The 16,882-nt window shown below is 46.6% G+C and overlaps 1 pseudogene; it reads left to right on the forward strand.

The window, feature by feature from the left end:
* The first annotated feature begins 7,345 nt into the window (after window positions 1–7,345).
* LOC142046156 (U4 spliceosomal RNA) lies at window positions 7,346–7,566 on the forward strand (annotated as a pseudogene).
* Window positions 7,567–16,882: the final 9,316 nt, after the last annotated feature.

Genomic DNA, 16,882 nt, shown 5'->3' on the forward strand with positions numbered 1-16,882 from the left:
AACTACCAGTGTTTTTGACAGCGAGACCTGCTCTGAGCTGGGCCAGACATCACAGCAGCAAAATCCAGGAGCCCTGTCCACACTAGAGCTCCTGCCACTGTTGCTAGCCCCTGCAAAGCTGCACTGGTGGAAGTTTCCACAGCATCTCTTTCAAGGATGTCCAGTACTGGAATGGCAGAGGTATTGTCTGCCAGGACCAAAGTGCACTGATGGAGCCATGTGCTGGAGGAAGCTTACAGAGCACCAGCTCCGCCAGACTTGGGTTCATTCCACAAAGTGTAAGATGAGTTCCTGGTCTGCTCCTGTAGAACTTGCCATACCGGTATTGTCCGGCCTCTTCTTTTGTCATTCAGTGTTGAACGCATTCTAAAACAATATGCATTACCTCACCTTTTGGAGGCGAAGCCAGACTTTTTGGCACCTGCTCCCTACTGGTGTAAACGTTGCTTGTGCCAATCAGAAAACGAACACACACAGGTTTTGGGCTCCGTCCCCTATGACACTTCTGTGATGTCATAGTGGGTACTTTGCCGCCATGCCATGTGCAGGCAGGGAGAGGAGAAGAAAAACGAATCCTGTGTATCCGTGTACCCCGAACCGAGCCTGAATCACCAAGCCTCTCTCTCAGCTCACGTATTTCAAACGAGTTCTATGTTTGCCGGTCGTTATGCGTTGGTTTGTATTTGTAAGTATCAGTTATTACTAAATGCTGCATCCTTAGTTTATAATATTGTTAGTAGATATTTTAGTCGTGTGTTTTAGTTATTAACTCTATTAGCTAATCATACGCTGCTCTCTTACCCTATAACGATCCCAATAAAACTTTAACTTGATTAATTTTAGTTGTGTGTGTGTTGCAGTTTTGCATCGTGACCCATACTCTCCTTGCTTCCCTTACCTATATACTCTATTGCCACGTGCAGCTGGTAAATAACAGGCCTGCATTTCCTTTCGCCCCTGCAACTACGTGGCAATCTACATGGCGTCACGAACAGGATGCAGTGGAGTTAGCCATGCCCGTGGCACGCTGCAAACCGCGCAGATAAGAAACTGAACAGTTTCAACATTTGCAGATTTCACCTTTTTATAGCCAAATTCGACAATCCACAAAATAGAATGAGATCTGTTCCTTTGGCTCGGGGAAAAACTCTAAAAGGCCTATACTGTACATTAACCCTGGCAGATACAGGATGCCCCTCCTTCAGTGCACCCGAGCTTTAGGTGTCACCAGCCGATTGTCCCTGCGCCTCAGTGCATGGAGACTGTGGAGAACCTCGGTGCTTGCAGATCCTCTCAGCTTGGAGAGAATGTAGCCGCATTGTTAGAAAATCCGGAAGGTACGTTTCCAAATTGATTCCCCCACCTCGGGTAAATACCTGCTGATTCGGCACGCAAATATATATGCCAAATGATAAAAAAATAAATTTAATTAAAGAAAACCAAAAAATTGCGACCCGAAGAATATAAATTGAGAATTTCTCAAAAGAAAATTCAAGTAAAATGGCGGTGGAAGCACCTAACTGAGAGAAAGGGTAAATTTGTAAATGGAGGATTAATGAATAACTGTTGACTAAGTCACAGCTTGTAAAGCTGAACCGCGAAAAAAAGACGGTTAACGTGATTGTGCTGGAAGTAGGCTCAGACTGTAGTGAAAAAAGCAGCAGTCTAGTCCTGTTGGGGAACAGTGGCAATAGATGACCCCGGACAGGAGAAAGTCTGAATGACCACTAACGGCAGCCTGAAGATCACAAACGGAAAATACCTAACAGCGATGGAGGGCAGATGGAGGCAGGCCGGTGTGTCTAGTCAGCCGTTTGGGAAACAAGGATGATGGACGATGAGTGTCCTAATCCCGTTACCTGTTTTCTGTGTGGAAAAATTGTAACATGATGGAAATGTGCCTTGTCTTGTTAGGGTATTGACTTGCCTATGGAGGAAGCTTACCTCGCTACCAAAGCAGTTGTCGTGTAAACAGTCCTGTGCGCTGGGACAAGGGAAATGAAATCACAATGTTGTGAATCAACCGCCTTGCTGGAAAAGGAGAATCGTCTCTCCAGCTTTTCTGTGTCATCTAGTGGAGCAAGACACAAGGTCGCCTTTCAGCTCGTGATGTTAAGCAGCTAATTCCAGCTTTTTGTCTCGAGATGTGTTGTAAATCCAGCTAAGCCAGGAGAGGACTAGTCCTAAGTTTGGTCTAGCTGGGAACAGGGAATGGCACGGTAACTTAATGTCTGCATTCCAGATTGTGTCTTAGCTAAGGGTAACCAGTCATACACTGCAACGATATATTCTGCATTAGCTTAAACCGATATTTACACAAACAGATCTAATAAAACGGTTAGCCGCGTCACAGTGGAGGGATCACGAAATTGATTGTTTGCGTCCATGGCTCAAAAGCTTACCATCGATTCAGGAGCGCGTGCAGCTGTGGGTAGCTGTTCTCCAGCTACTCACCACTAGTTCCCACTCCGGGATTGAAGAGCACAGTGCCTGATGGGGCAAAGACATTGACCCGGGTGGTCGCCATGGGTACAGCCCCACCCCCCTTTGGAAGGCCAGAGACAACCTTTAGGCGCGCCTATTTTCCGGAGTGCATTGAGCAAACCAATAGCAACAGCAATCATGGCACCCTGAGATCAGCAAACGGCTAATCCACTGAACCGTGGTCACACCTGCGTACTCTCCGTGCTGACTATACTGAACAATGAACTTGCAAAGCAGGAGGAGGGCAGAATATTGCTTGAGCGGCGAGGACAGCGATGACGAGATGGAGGCAGAATTCTCCATAACCGCTGCCCCCGCGTTTTGGAGCTACTGCTAATAACGGGGCATCTTCTACCCATTGACACGGCCGAATTGGGCACGGGAAACAAGCACAGACGGTGGGACCGCATTGTTTTAACGGTGTGGGACGATTTGGCATGGTGCGAAACTTCGCATGCGTAAGAGCATTCTTAAAACTTTGTGACATGCTTTCCCCTGCCGCTGAAACGCCAAAATACAAACATGAGAGAGCCCTCACAGGTGGAGAAGCGCAGTGGCAATAGCCCTCTGGAAAGCTTGCAACGCCAGACACTACGGCGGTCAGTCGGAATCAATTTGGAGTGGGCAAATATACTGGGTGGGCTGCAGTGATGCAAGAGCAAAAGCAATCGTTAAGCTGCTGCACGAAAGGTTGTGAACTCTGGAACGTGCAGGGGATGTGGATGCTTGCTGCAATGGTTTTCCGAAACTATGGGGGGCCATAGATGGAACCCATATCCCTATCTTTGGCCCCAGAGGCACCAAGGGCCCCAGTATGTAAACCGCAAGGGGTACTTTTCAATGGTGCTGCAAGCACTGGTGGACACCAGGGACGTTTCACCCACATCCACGTGGGATGGCCCAGGAAGGGTCATGCGCTCGCGTCTTCAGGAGCACTAGGTCTGTTTAAAACGGCTGCAGCAAGGGAATTACTTCCCAACCAAAGAAATAACCGTTGGGAGTGAAATGCCTGTAGTTTATCTTGTGACCGCAGCCTACCCCTTGATGCCATGGCTCATGAAGCCATACATGGCAGCTGGACAGTGTCAAGGAGCTGTTCCAACTACAGGCTGAGCAGTGCCGGATGTGGTAGAATTCATTTGGCCGTTTAAAAGGGTCCGCTGGCGTCATTACTTACTCGCTCAGACCTCAGCCAAACCAATGTCCCGCTGCTATTGCTGCTTGTCTGTGTGCTCCAGGAGGATCTTTGTGAGACTAGAGGGGAGACATTTATGGCTGGGTGGGAAGGTTGAGGCAATCACCTGGCCGCTGAGTACGAGCAGCCAGAGACACAGGGCGATTAGAAGAGCACACGCTGGAGCGCTGCGCATCAGAGAAGCCCTTAAAACGAGTTTCAACAGGCCCCAGGGTACGGTGTGACTCTGTTGCTTTTCCCTTGATGAACCCTCCGCACTTGATGGACTTATTCAGTGTACACAACCACCCCTCCCCCTTTTGATTACAGGGTTGGCAAAAGAAATAACAGTTCGTTTAAAATCATTTATTATTTCATAAAAGTAATTATGCATCTGTTAAATCATCGTGTTTTTCCTTATACTTTTCCCTTAAGCAACCCACCCTCCCCTTTCGATGTATTCTTTATACAAAGGAATACCTTTTAATAATAAAAAGGCAGAGAATTAGAAGTATCGCGGCTGGTGCTTTGGAAGGAGGGGGAAGGGAAAGGCCCATTAAGCAGCATTGTAGCCGTAATACGCCTTTCCTTGAACTCTCGCAGGGGGGTGAGATAGCGGGTGCAGAAGCCTTCCCCCACGCGTTCTTACACCTCTGGTGAGGAGATTTGGGGACTTGGCTTGCAGGGAGGTTATACAGGGCTGCAGCGGCACTCTGCGACTGCGCTGCTCTTCCTGAAGATCCACCATGCATTGGAGGATTCAGTTTTTGAGGCCACGCAGCACGATCCAGCGTGCCTCTCGCCAACGTGGTCTCCTGCCTCGCCCTCTCAGATCGTTCACTGGCCACTTTCCTGTACTTTGCTACCACATCCTTCAATCATTCCCGTTTATCTCTCACTTGCTTACTCAATAATTTCTGTGAACATTTATCTCGCGTCTTTTTCTTCCTCCGCCGATCAGAGCAAGACGCCCTCGTATAGCATAGGGACGGCAGAGAAATGTGCAGCTGCATGGGGAACGGCAAACCAGGGTGATAAGTATGTGGAAAGATACCTTTTACAGAGCAATGATAGTACTACTTTCACATAGAACACTACCACCTTACGAGCCCATGTGATCTCTATACAAGGTCGCATTTTGTATCCGTTTAAATATTCAGTGTCTGTGTGACTGGTGTGGCCACACACAGACGCAGGTACAGCCAACGTACATCCACGCGGCGATGGAGAATTAAGGCTTTAAAAGTTTTGGAACTTCTCCGCCGTCATATAACATGATCTATATGAATGCCATTGCTCCTGTTAAGAGGAACCTGCAAAGCCCATAACAAACCCCCTCTTCACATCCACCAACAGCCGCATGGCTCCTATCATTGACGCTGCTGCTAGTGTCCCTACTTCACACCCCGCAAGGCGTTTTGCTGTAGCTGGGAACAATCCTGCTTGGCCAGACGCTGAAAACTCGTCGTATCCTCCTCCATCCCCCCGCTCTAGGCAAGTACAAAATCGCCATTCTGCCCCTATTTACAATTCCTGATTTTTCTACAACGGTATACAATGGATGATATCTCGCTCCTGACAATACATCGCAGGAGGCAGATCGTTTGTTCTTTGGCAAAAAATGCCTTCAGTGAATGCCCTTCAATGCTGCAGTACAACATGTCTTGCAAAATGTCAATGGGTTGAAAAGTTACTACATGGGGGAACGGATAAGGCTTGCCTTGGCCAGAAATGTTCTCATATATCATAAGGCTTTCTGAGTTCCTCCACGATCGATTCATGGAGATAAATTTGGAGGATTTTCGCTCCATCCCCAGACATGTTAATAAATTTTCCTGTAACAGTAATGGCTGCGACTGCGCAAAAGCCCTGGTGGTCTATGCGATGCTAAAAACCATCTTGTTAATCCGTGTTTGGTAAGAAGAAGGACACTTACCGGAGGTCGTTCCATGGCTTCACTGTCTGGGCTTCTCGCTTGGGAGCACAGGGACTGTAATTCTTGGGTCTCAAAAAGATCCTGGCTGTTGGGAGTTTTACGGACTGCTGTGTGCTCCACCAAGGTCATCTTCATCCTCATCTTCCTCTCCTCTTCCCCTCGGCCTACATCATCAGAAACACTTGATATTTCAATCCCAAGTCTGAATCACGGACAGAGGGTGGGGCACGTACCGCTGAACCCCAAAATTGCATGTAGTTCAGCATAGAAGCGGCATGTTTTCGCTCAGAGCCTGACCTTCGTTTGCTCTGCTGGCTTCTTGGAGCCCCTGCCTAAAGCTCCTTCACTTTTAAACTTTGCACTGCAGGGAGTCCCTGCTGTGCCCTTTTCAGCCATAGACTTTGAAATTCTTCAAAAACTTTTTCATTTCGTCTTTTGGAACGCAGTGTGTGAGCCTGAGTCCCACCCAGATAGCGATCAGATCCAGAAACCTCCTGTGTGCCAAGCTGCGCTCTTCTCATTATCAGGAGACTGCATTGTTTACCAGTGCCTATGAAGCCTGTGTGCTCACCTGTGTGTGTGCTTGACCCCACGGTGGACAGATCAAAATGGAATCAAAAGTTTGCAGGGATTCAGGCTTTTTCCTGTTTACCTGGCCAGTGCATCACAGTGTAGTGTCCGATGCATCCATGAGTGCCCCTGTCACAATGGTTCAGAAACCAAAATTGGGAGTGGCCATCTTTGGAAGAGTCAATCCTCCTTATGGTTCTAAAATAGTATGTCCACCTGCCTGGACTGTCATAGCTCTGAGGCCTGCCTCCAAGTGCCTTCCCCCCGTCATTTATGTCACAATAAGATGTTGCTATTCTTTCCTACACTTCATGACCAAAATGGGGGGGAGGGGGGCCCTGCCACAGTAGCTGCGGAGAGTAGGGAAGCCAATGGGTGGTGGTTCTTGCGGAGAACCCTCTGTATACAGCACAGATTAGCTGTGGCTTTTCTAATACACTTGCCCTTCTTGTAAGGCAGGACAGAAACCATAAGGGAGGGATTGACTCAGTGGCAGTGAGTAAATCCCAAGTTTGCTTTTGCGTTGTGCCCCAGCTGATTTTAGCCAGGGGCAATCAGATAGCAAGCAGACAGTTCAGAGAAGGAGAGATAACTGTCATATCAATTGGCCAGTTTTCTCCAGCAGTAGATGGCACAGAACAATGGTAATCCACTGTGCTATCATGCAAAAGCCCATTGAATGCTGGTGTGTAGCGCTCAGTGTCGCCTCTGTCTCACGGGCATCGTAGTACTCAAATGGTGAACGGAAAAACAAAAAGCACGGTCTCTGGGCTGCCGTGCTATTTTTCTGCAAGGGCAATCCAGGAGAAAAAGGGCGAATAGGACGTCTGCTGATGTTTTCCCGGAGCAAGGAAGTGACTGACGACAATTACCAGAACCCCGCGACCATAATATTGCCTCAGGGGGGAGGATCAGGAGAAGGGAAAGGGGGTGCTGAGGATTCCAGCTATCCCAAAACAGTCCTACAGTCCTCTGAAACTATTGCATTCTTGGCTGGCGCCATGTCTGTAGCTAAACACGGGTCTCGCAGGTTCACGGAACAGCTCGTCGTCTCTTCCCCCCCGAGCACGAGAAGAAAGAATAATAAACAATTCCTTGAGTACTCTGTAATGCACCCTCTGTTGTACTGAATGCTGCTGATAGAGGCGATGCTTGCAGACTGAGAGCATTAACTCTCTCCCCTCCTGGTGGTAGATAGTATCATAACCAATGAAGTTAATCTGAGGTGTGATTATTGCTACTTGAAAATCCGCTCCTCTCCCCCTTCCTGGTGGTAGATGGTACAGTACTACTGTAGACAGCAGAAACTGTTACCGTCTCCCTCTTTTTGTTACACTCATCAGTAAATGGGACAGAACGGATAATAACCCTGTGTAAATTTTTGAAAGCAAAATGGGGATTGACTCACTTGGGACTGAGTCAATCCTGCCCTTTACGGTTAATAAAAATAGAGTCAGTCCAGACAAGAATAGGATACAGTGTATTTAAATCAGTGTATCACAGCGCAGCTGCTCCGCGTCAGTATTCACAGAGGGAGCCGCTGCAAGTAACGCAACCGTTGCTTCCCACCTACCTGGGCTACCACAGCAGTGCCCCCCCCCCATTGTTGGCATGATGTTATGAAGAATGCATGAATAAGAATCACAGACTAGTTAGTGAGATAAAATGAGGGGAGGGAGCCACCATGGGCTATGAGAGTAGTGACCGAATATGATGGGAGGCAGCTCCATGGGCTATGACGTCTGCCGTTCAGAATCTTTTACTTAACAAGAGAGGAGGGGTCTGATAACTAGCCCCCAGTTTGATGATGCAGCAGTTACCAGCCGTTTGTACCTCCACTGTCAGAAAAAAGGGAGTCTATCCATTTTCACCCAGGACCCCGGCCAATCAGCGAGCACTCACTCGGGCGACCATCTACACGGAGGGGCAGAGGAGCGGATACTGCTATTCACCGCGCAGCAATTCGCGTCTGCCAGCAGCATTCAGTACCAGAGGGTGCATTACAGTACTCAGGATTATTTATTTTATTTTTTTCACGGTCGGGGAGGGGGGGAAGAGACCGACGGCGTTCGTGAACCGCAGACACGTGTATACGCACGACATTTTTGGGCGCCAGCCAAGAATGACAATAGTTTCAGGATGCTGGCGAGACTGTGTAGCTGTATGTCCTCATACTCCCTCCTCCTCATGAGAATCCAGTTTGAGTTTGGCTTCCCGTTCGTTCGTTACGCACCCGCTGTGTATCTGGTTTACTTTTCAAACGCTTTAGGCATTCTGTTCTTTACGGAGTCTCTGATAAAACCAGATTTGTCTTCACCATACAGCGATCAGATTCAGTATCCTCGTAGTTCATTGCAGGAGCTATGTTTGCATTTGAACTGCCATCGCCACCGTGGTGATCAAGTGCCGTGCAAGCCAGGAATTCACTGTAAACTCTCGGCGATTCCTGGTTTAATCGGCATCCGCATCGAGTTCGGATTGCGGACCAGGCCGTCAGTTGGATGCACTGCTCCTCCTCTTAGAATAATGCAAGTTGTAATAGAGATCCAGTGTACAGGAGCACAGCTGCTCCGTGTCAGTACACAGCGGTTGCCCCTGCAAGAAACCGCACCCGTTGATCTCCCCTACCTCAACCTTCTGGGTCCGTGACAGCGTGCCCCTCCCCCATTTTGGTCATGAAGTGTAAGGATACAAGAATAGCAGAACTTTAGTGAGATAAAGAGGTCGGGGGGGAGGCACTTGGAGGCAGCCTCCAGGCTATGACAGTCCAGGCAGGTGGACTCTAATTTTAGAAATACTAATAAGGAGGACATTGATAGGCTTCATTGTTTCCAAGTCGAAGTCAATCCAAGATTGCTTTAAAATTTTCAGACGTTCTGTGATAGCAAATGGTTATTACCTCTGACTTATCTAGCCTGCGGTAATAGCCGTATCCTAACATGGCAATGTCAGGATGCCATTGCTCCTGTTGAGCAATTATCTGACTAGGGTTCAGGATGGTGGCAGTCCTCTGCACCATCTACCCAGCAGATTACAGTACAACATAGAGTGACATAGCACAAGTAGCAAGAATAGATATATCGCGTCCGTCCCCTTTTTTTTCACTATGTGGGAGAGGGAGAAGAAGAAAATTGAGGTAAGTCCTACGTCTCGAACACTGTCGATATTTGGCCTACAGCACATTTAGCGGCTCAGCCAAGAATGCAATAATTTAGGAGAATGCTTGGGACTGTGGATAGCTGGAGGTCCTCGTATCCCACTCGCATCCATGGGATCACTGATTGAGTCTCTGCTATCCCGTTATGCTTGTCACACAGCGCTGTGTATCCTGGATTTTTATTCAAACGCTTTGGCTTGTCGTGTTTCTGTAACGGAGCTGGTACAACTGATTTGTCTCCCATACAGCGATCGACTCGTATCTCCGTCGGTGCTATGCTGGAGCTTTTGTTAAGACTGCATCGCCATGCCGTTATAGAGCTCCAGCTGGGCAAGCAGGAAATGTAATTCCAAGTTCGTGGGGCTTTCCCGTTTACCTGCCCGCTGCATCGAGTTCAGATTGTGTCGAGAGGTCGTGCTGCACTCTGGGATACCCGTCGAGGCAATACAGTCTGAATTTCGTCAACTAACCGTGATCTGAACTGTTGAATATCGAAATTCTTAGCGCTTGCTCTTCGGAGGAGTTACCGAACATCGATTTTAAGGCAGGTAACTCGTATAATGACGACTCGTTCAAACCTGTGAACGGGTTCGAGCATTGATGATTGTATATCGGTCATAAACTGATTAAACGCATGATAGAGACCTGCAAAAGTCACAGAGACCAGACCAATTCTGGGTGCTGTAGTATTCCAGTTGTATGTGTGGCTGGAAAAGAGCTGTGCAGCTCTGTTGTCTAGCGAGGTGATACCCTAGCCAGCGGCACAAGGAAGCAGAAAGGATTTGATTATGTTACCCAGCTAACAGTTTAACACTTGTGCAGGAGGAATCAATTCTACACTTGTGTGTGTTCAAGCCTGACAATTGCAGTTGCCCAGTGCTATGAGAAGTTGCCAAGGAAGGAGAGTACTCTCAACGTTTTTCTAGGGAGTTATAGGTTTGCCTGAAAAGAATGTAGTCGTAGAATCTGCCTAATGGCCAAAAGTGATTCTGATGTAGTAAGACCAGAAAGAATTGTTGGTGTCAGGTAAGGTTCTTTAGAGCAAGCCCATAGGTGAAAGAAGTAGGTAGTAAGTTCTGAGAGGGGTAAATTGTTGCTTAGAAAACTGCTAAGGAAAGAAACTCCTCTGGTAATCTGTGCAGCAATTTCCTGCAGCTAAAAGGCTGTGAAGTAGTGATTTAATCAGGTAGTTTTGTTCCTAACAGCCAAAAGTTTTTCTATTGTAATGTGATCCCTGCCTCCTTTGAAAATCAGTGGGAGTAGCTTTGAGAGAGCTCAGACAGCGTAGAGCTGTCAAAAAGTTAAGCAGCCTGTGATAAAGTGCTGTGTGTGTGTGTGGCCAGCTTGTTGTTGGAAACAATGTTGTGAAACGATGTTTTCCATGCTAGTTGTCTGTTTAATGCAAATTACTGATAGCAGGAGGAAGAAAGACTTTGTAGTACGCTGTGAAGTACAAAGGCCACCCCCTCAGCCAGGATTTAGTAAGCAGAGAATCAGGTTGGGCTGCAGGCAAAAGAAAGAGAAAACGAATTGCAAAGGGAAGCCCAGTAACCAACTCCCAACTCCAATGAGTATTATCCAAAGGTCTGGCATGACAACTTGATTGTAAATGGACACTGCAATGAATTTGTTGTTTATGCTAATGGTGATTTTGCTACTAATGTCTTGCATTTACCAAGATTGGTAGAAATGTACAGACAGGAGTCCTGCTGCAAAAGCAGATCCATCACTGTTGTTCTAACTAGTCTTATTAAGTTTTAAAGAGTTTCAATCTGTTATGACATGACTTATTAACATTTCTGTTATACACTGATATGGCTCTAACCAAGCCTCTGCATCGAAACCTATAAAGTCCCATTCTCGCCGGCCAGTACCTAACACCTACTTAGTGGCTACAAGTGCCCAGTGAAAGCATAGTTCATCTAACTCGTCGCAACGTGTTCTAATAAAACAAACTAATGCCCTGTCATAAGTAGATAGGTAAGGTAAGGGTTATTTTTTTCCTGTAAAGGGGGAACAAGAGTAACCAGACACCTGACCAGAGGACAATAGAACTGGATTGTTTAAGTCAGGGCGGGAATTTGTTACTCGGGGTTTTTGTTGTCTATTTCTCGGTATGGGTACAACATTTCTTCAACTCCATCTTATCTCAATATTCTACTAAACAGTCTGGTGAGTACAAGGAAAAAAAGTAATTGGCTATGAGGAGCTTTGTGTGTATACAGATGTGGCTATTGCTGTTTGTCTCTTGTTGTTTCCTCGGCTGTGAGAAAAAGCTTTGCTTCTACTACTACCCTTGCTTTCAACTTTCGCTAAACATCTGGTGGTACAAAGGACAAAGTATTCGGCATGAGGAGGCTTTGTGTTGTATTTACATAGATGTGATTGCTGGCTATGTAAATTGGCTATTTTTAAATCAGACTGGTTATTAGATTTTCTTAGAGTAAGAGCTGTATAAATGTTATGCAAGTTGTAGTCTGTATTGTTCTTTTTCTCTATATAAGCTTCTTTTCAAGATTGTGAGATTCTTTTTCTAGTAGGCAAGCCAGCTGTTGGTATTTGCATCTCAATTTCTGAGGAATACGCTTATCTCTTGGGAAGCAGAAAACAGGTTTCTTGTAGCGCAAGCTAGACAGGAGGAAGCCTGGGAAGGGGGAGGTTATCTCTCCTGTCTGAGGACTCAAGGCAAGGTTATTGGAGTTCCCTGGAGGGGTTGGGGACCACCAGAGAGGAAAGGGGGTCCGCCTATCAATTCCTGACCTGGTGGGGAGCTATCAATCTTGCTGGAGTTAAGTTAGGGATATGACTGTAACTCTATTTGAACTCTAAGTTCGAAGTCGAGGAATTACTATGACAGCCCTGAGCGGGGGTTTATTCTGTGTTTTACAAGCGTTATGCTGCTCTCCTCCACATCTACTTGCCATGGCAGCCCTTAGGATAGGCATGCCTCAAGTTCGCGCAATGGTGAGAAGGTTCAGCGCCGAACACTAGTCCTGTCAACACAGTCCTGTCGGCGCTAAGTCCAGAAGCATTTTGCTGGTCCACTCAGTTCTCATCTAAATATCCAATGCCCTTTCAATATTGTATCAATAGTCTTATAATTTTTCATACTATATCTAATGTAAATTGTTCTTCCCCTACTCATGTGCGTGTGGCTGCTTCTAATGTTTGGACAAATGTTCTTCCCAAATTTACTTCACCTCGAATTATGCTGTTCCAGTCTCACTTATGCTTCAAGGTCGATACAAGTTCATGGCTTTCCTTTATTAAGCGTATTACGTTCAGCATTTTTCATTTTCTCATTGTTGGGTTTTTGTTGGTAATAGTTTAACCCCAGCCCCTACTTGGGTTGGTGCATATTCTAATTGTTCTATGTGAAGTTTCTCTTATGCTAATACCTCCTTAACTAAACCCACTCTTAATTTTACCTACCCCCTTCCCATTAATTGTTTTATCGTCTTGATCATGATATTTTTTTGGGAACCTTCTATACCTCCCTAACACATATGTATGTATATCATGCCCTGCATCTGCATCATGCTGAGGCTGCATGTATCAATCGCAAAGCACCACGAATGCTCATACACAAACATTTAAATCAGAGAGATGGCAACAACCAGCAGATCAACAGGATATGGAGGCAAACTTCCAGAGGCAAACTGATCTAAGCCAAATTCATCTTAGTGGTAACTGTTGATCTAAGTTTAGTTACATCAGGGATGAGTTTGGCCTACTGCACAGAGGTTGTTTCCTAGAAAAGATTTCTGAAAGGCAGAGGCTGCTGCTGCTGCAGGGAAGGTAGCCTTGTGGTTAAAGCAGTGGACAGGCAATCAGAGAGGAAGGATGGCCTAGTGGTAAAGGGATTTGCTTAGGCCTTGGGCAGCCTGGGCTTGAGTCCCTGCTTTACCACAGATTTCTTGTGTGACCTCAGCCAAGTCATTTTGTCTTTCTGCACCTCAGTTCCCCGTCTGTACAATGGGGAAAACAAGCACTTCCCGACCCACAGCAATGTTGTAAGAATAAATAACTTTGTGTTTATGAGGCACTCACACCTACTATGGTAATGGGGGCCATAGAAATAACCTAAGAGCCAGAACTGGGTTTGATTCCCGCCTTTGCCACAGACTCACACTGGGTATGGCTACACAGTAAAGGCTGACCCATGCCAGCTGACTCAGGCTCGCAGGGCTTGGGCTGTTTTATTGACTTCTGGGTGCTAGGACCCTGCAAAGTGGGAGGGTCCCAGAGCTCAGGTTCCAGCCCAAGCCTGGAATCTACACCGCTGTGAAACAGTGCCGCAGCCTAAATCAGCTGGCTTGGGCCAGCCATGGGTTTTTCTTTGCTGTATAGACATACTTTCTGTGCCCTTGGGTTAGTCACTGAATCTCGGTGTGCATCAGTTCCATCTGTACAACGGGGAGGAGGATAATACTTCACAGGGGTGTTGTGAGGGGAATTTGTTAATGTCCATGAGATACTAGAGTGATGCAGCCTTCACAGTGTAAGAAGTTATAGGTATCTCCACCTAGTCTTAACAAGCATTAATAATGCCAGTTTGGCAGCCTCCGTCCAGTTCCCAGGGGATGGGTGTCTGTTACAAAACTCACTGGTTTGTTCCTGTGTTAGATATCTGAGTAGAGAGACCAGGGATTGAATGAGTTATGGAGACTGAACAACAACCCTCTCACCTCTAGAGGTGGCTTCTCCAAAAGAGAATCTAGATGAACCAGTAAGGCTGTCTAAGATAGGGGAAATTTACATGATGTGGGCCCAGAACATCCCTATGAGCCTTAGTCTCCAGGACTGATAATCTAGCACTTTCTGCACAAATTTTGGTTTTAAATGTCCCATTTGGGTCATTATATTCTGCAGACCAAGATCATTTTATAGAGTCATTTGGGGAGGGGAATCATCTTCACTTCCTGTCCTAAACTTGTGCAGCACCATTGTGTGCTGTCAGCTGCTGCATCCCACCACAGAGGTGGCTGCATTTCAGTGGTCAGTGAATTCCTGCTTATGTGTTATGACAAGTACATTGGTGTCCTTTGGGACAAAAGAATTGCTATTTTAATGTAAGTTACATTATTCGATTAATAATATAACTCCTCTTAATTTACTAATCCTCTGACCTACTTTTGCCCACCACCATTGAACAACAGTGTTTTCATTTCAGGCATGATGGAGAAATTCATAAGGGAACAAAGAGATCTCTTTGGAATTCCATCCCATCTGCCCGTCTCCCCCAGACATAAGCACCAGGTAAACTGGATTCTCCCGCAGAAACAGTGTCCCTTGTCTGCTGGGAACTCTGTTGGAGTGGTTTTCATTCACTAGTTGTCCAAAACAAATCAGCTCCCCTTTTTTCGGCACAGACATGGATTGAATGTCAGTGAAAAATAATTTCTTTAATGAGAGTATAGAGATACATCAGCTGATGCTTTGCTTCAGTAAATCTCACGGTCACACAGGTCTAAATCTGCAGTGGTGACAGCATAAGCCTTTCTGTTTATAGACCACAGAGACAGTAGGGACACAGAGGAAGGGTATTTCTACTTCCAGCCAAGGATCCCTGGACTTAAAAATGGGCAGTGGCATACAGGCAAGGAGTGTGATGAGTGCCTTTCAGTCTTGGGCTATCCAGGGTGCATGTATCCGAGGATGCAATGTAATTGCTTAATCTTAACGTTAACTCTTAAGGTATGTGTAATTACAGTCTTACATGGCACATGTTTAATTAGAAAGCTAGTTTGGCTCATTCAGGATAAAGTTTCAGCAGCAGTGGCTATAGGAGGTCAGACACCCAGAGTGGTTACATAACAGCTTAGTAAAAGGAGGCTCAAGGGCTGGCAACCGATAACAGAATAAGCCTGTTACTATCCCATTTGTCTGCAACACACACACACACACACACACACACACACACACACACACACACACACACACACACACACACACACACACACACACACCTACCTCCTGGGATGAGATATACACTGTTTGTTTTGTTATCGCATAACATCAGGACCCCCCACAGGAATGTAATGAGAAACTATCCGGATGACATACTGGCATGTCCTGAGCAGGAGTTGGAGCCTGCTTCCGTAATGCACACACACACACTGTACACCCACAGGGCATAGGAAGACGGTTGACACAGGAACTCCCTGACAAAGGGGGCATGAGAAGACGGGTCAGCCTATGCATCAAGGCCCCACTGCTATGGTCAAACCTGGCCAAATTTTTTACTGTGAGCCATTTATCTGTCAGACTGAGCCTCTGTCCCCATTCGTGGACTTGTCTGCAAACATGTCACCACGTTAATATGTTTGCCATTTGGAATTGTTCAATGCATGCTTTTTATGGGAGGGTTTCTGCCAGTTTATTACAGTTCACGTGGTCAGACTTGAAGCCTGGAGCAGAGCCAGAAGCAGAACCCACATCACCTCTGCATTCACTTCGAAACCAGGCATCAAATTCTGGTTTGGGATAGGCAGTGGTACTCATCTATGCTCCACCCACAAACCAAGCCTCACCCACTTGAGATTCCACTCACAGGAGTGAGTGCAGATGTACAAAATACGATCAGGCAGACTCTCTGGGCTCCAGAGGAGTGGATCCCTGCAGTGGGATTTGAATACACCCGTGAATTTTGCTCCTCAGCCTTAGCTTCCTCCCAGTGAAGGCCAATGCTGTCCTGGGCTCACCTCACCCTCAGTACAGCTCAGGTGCCTTTCTGGTCTCCTTGGGCATGGCTTTTTCTTGAACAAGGAAAGACAACAAATGGTGGAGTGTCAGAGGGGGAGAGGATGTATAATAATGGTGTGAACACTGTGACCTGCACCGTGAGGGGAAGTTACTGTACAGTGGGGTAGTGGATGAAGGTGACACAATGGCTGACCAAATGAGAACACCCAAGCTCACATTTGAAAGACAATGGGACAAGCTGTTAGCTTCAAGAATCCGGTCTCCAATCTCCAACAGCTTGCAAGCATTATTTGCCAAAACTAGGAGCTAAAATGCCCTTCTCAGGGGGAAAAGGACAAACACACACACACACACACACACACTCTCTCTCTCTCTCTGTCTAAAAACTGAGCCTTCCCCAAGCCAGTGAGTGAGAATCGTTATGGGAAAAGCTAGATGTGTGTAGTCTATTTGATTGTTTAAGATGTTTTCTCTGAAATGCTTTTGTTCTAAATAAGGACTTTGCCCGGAGGAGGCCATTTGGACACTGAAACCACTGTCATTGCCCAGAGGGAAGAAAATTGCAGGGGCTGGACATAAGTCACACCTGCTGAGGTAAATCATGGTTGATGCTCAGGGGACTGCAATCTAGGGCCCAGTCTGAGAATGGGAGACAGGTGACAGCTTGGGCCCTGCGAGCTAGACTGGGTGTGCTGAGAGAGACCAAGACGGGTCAGAAGGGTTGTTAGCCTGGTCATTGTGACAAGTGGTGTTTCCTAAGCATACCTGAATGAACTGTGATCCTCCCTCCCCTTTCTGACATGCTATGATGGGCAGTGACCTAGTTAGTAATGCTGACCTATAGCCATTGCACATC

This window comes from Chelonoidis abingdonii, chromosome 1, assembly GCF_003597395.2.
Source record: "Chelonoidis abingdonii isolate Lonesome George chromosome 1, CheloAbing_2.0, whole genome shotgun sequence".
Lineage (NCBI taxonomy): Eukaryota > Metazoa > Chordata > Testudines > Testudinidae > Chelonoidis > Chelonoidis abingdonii.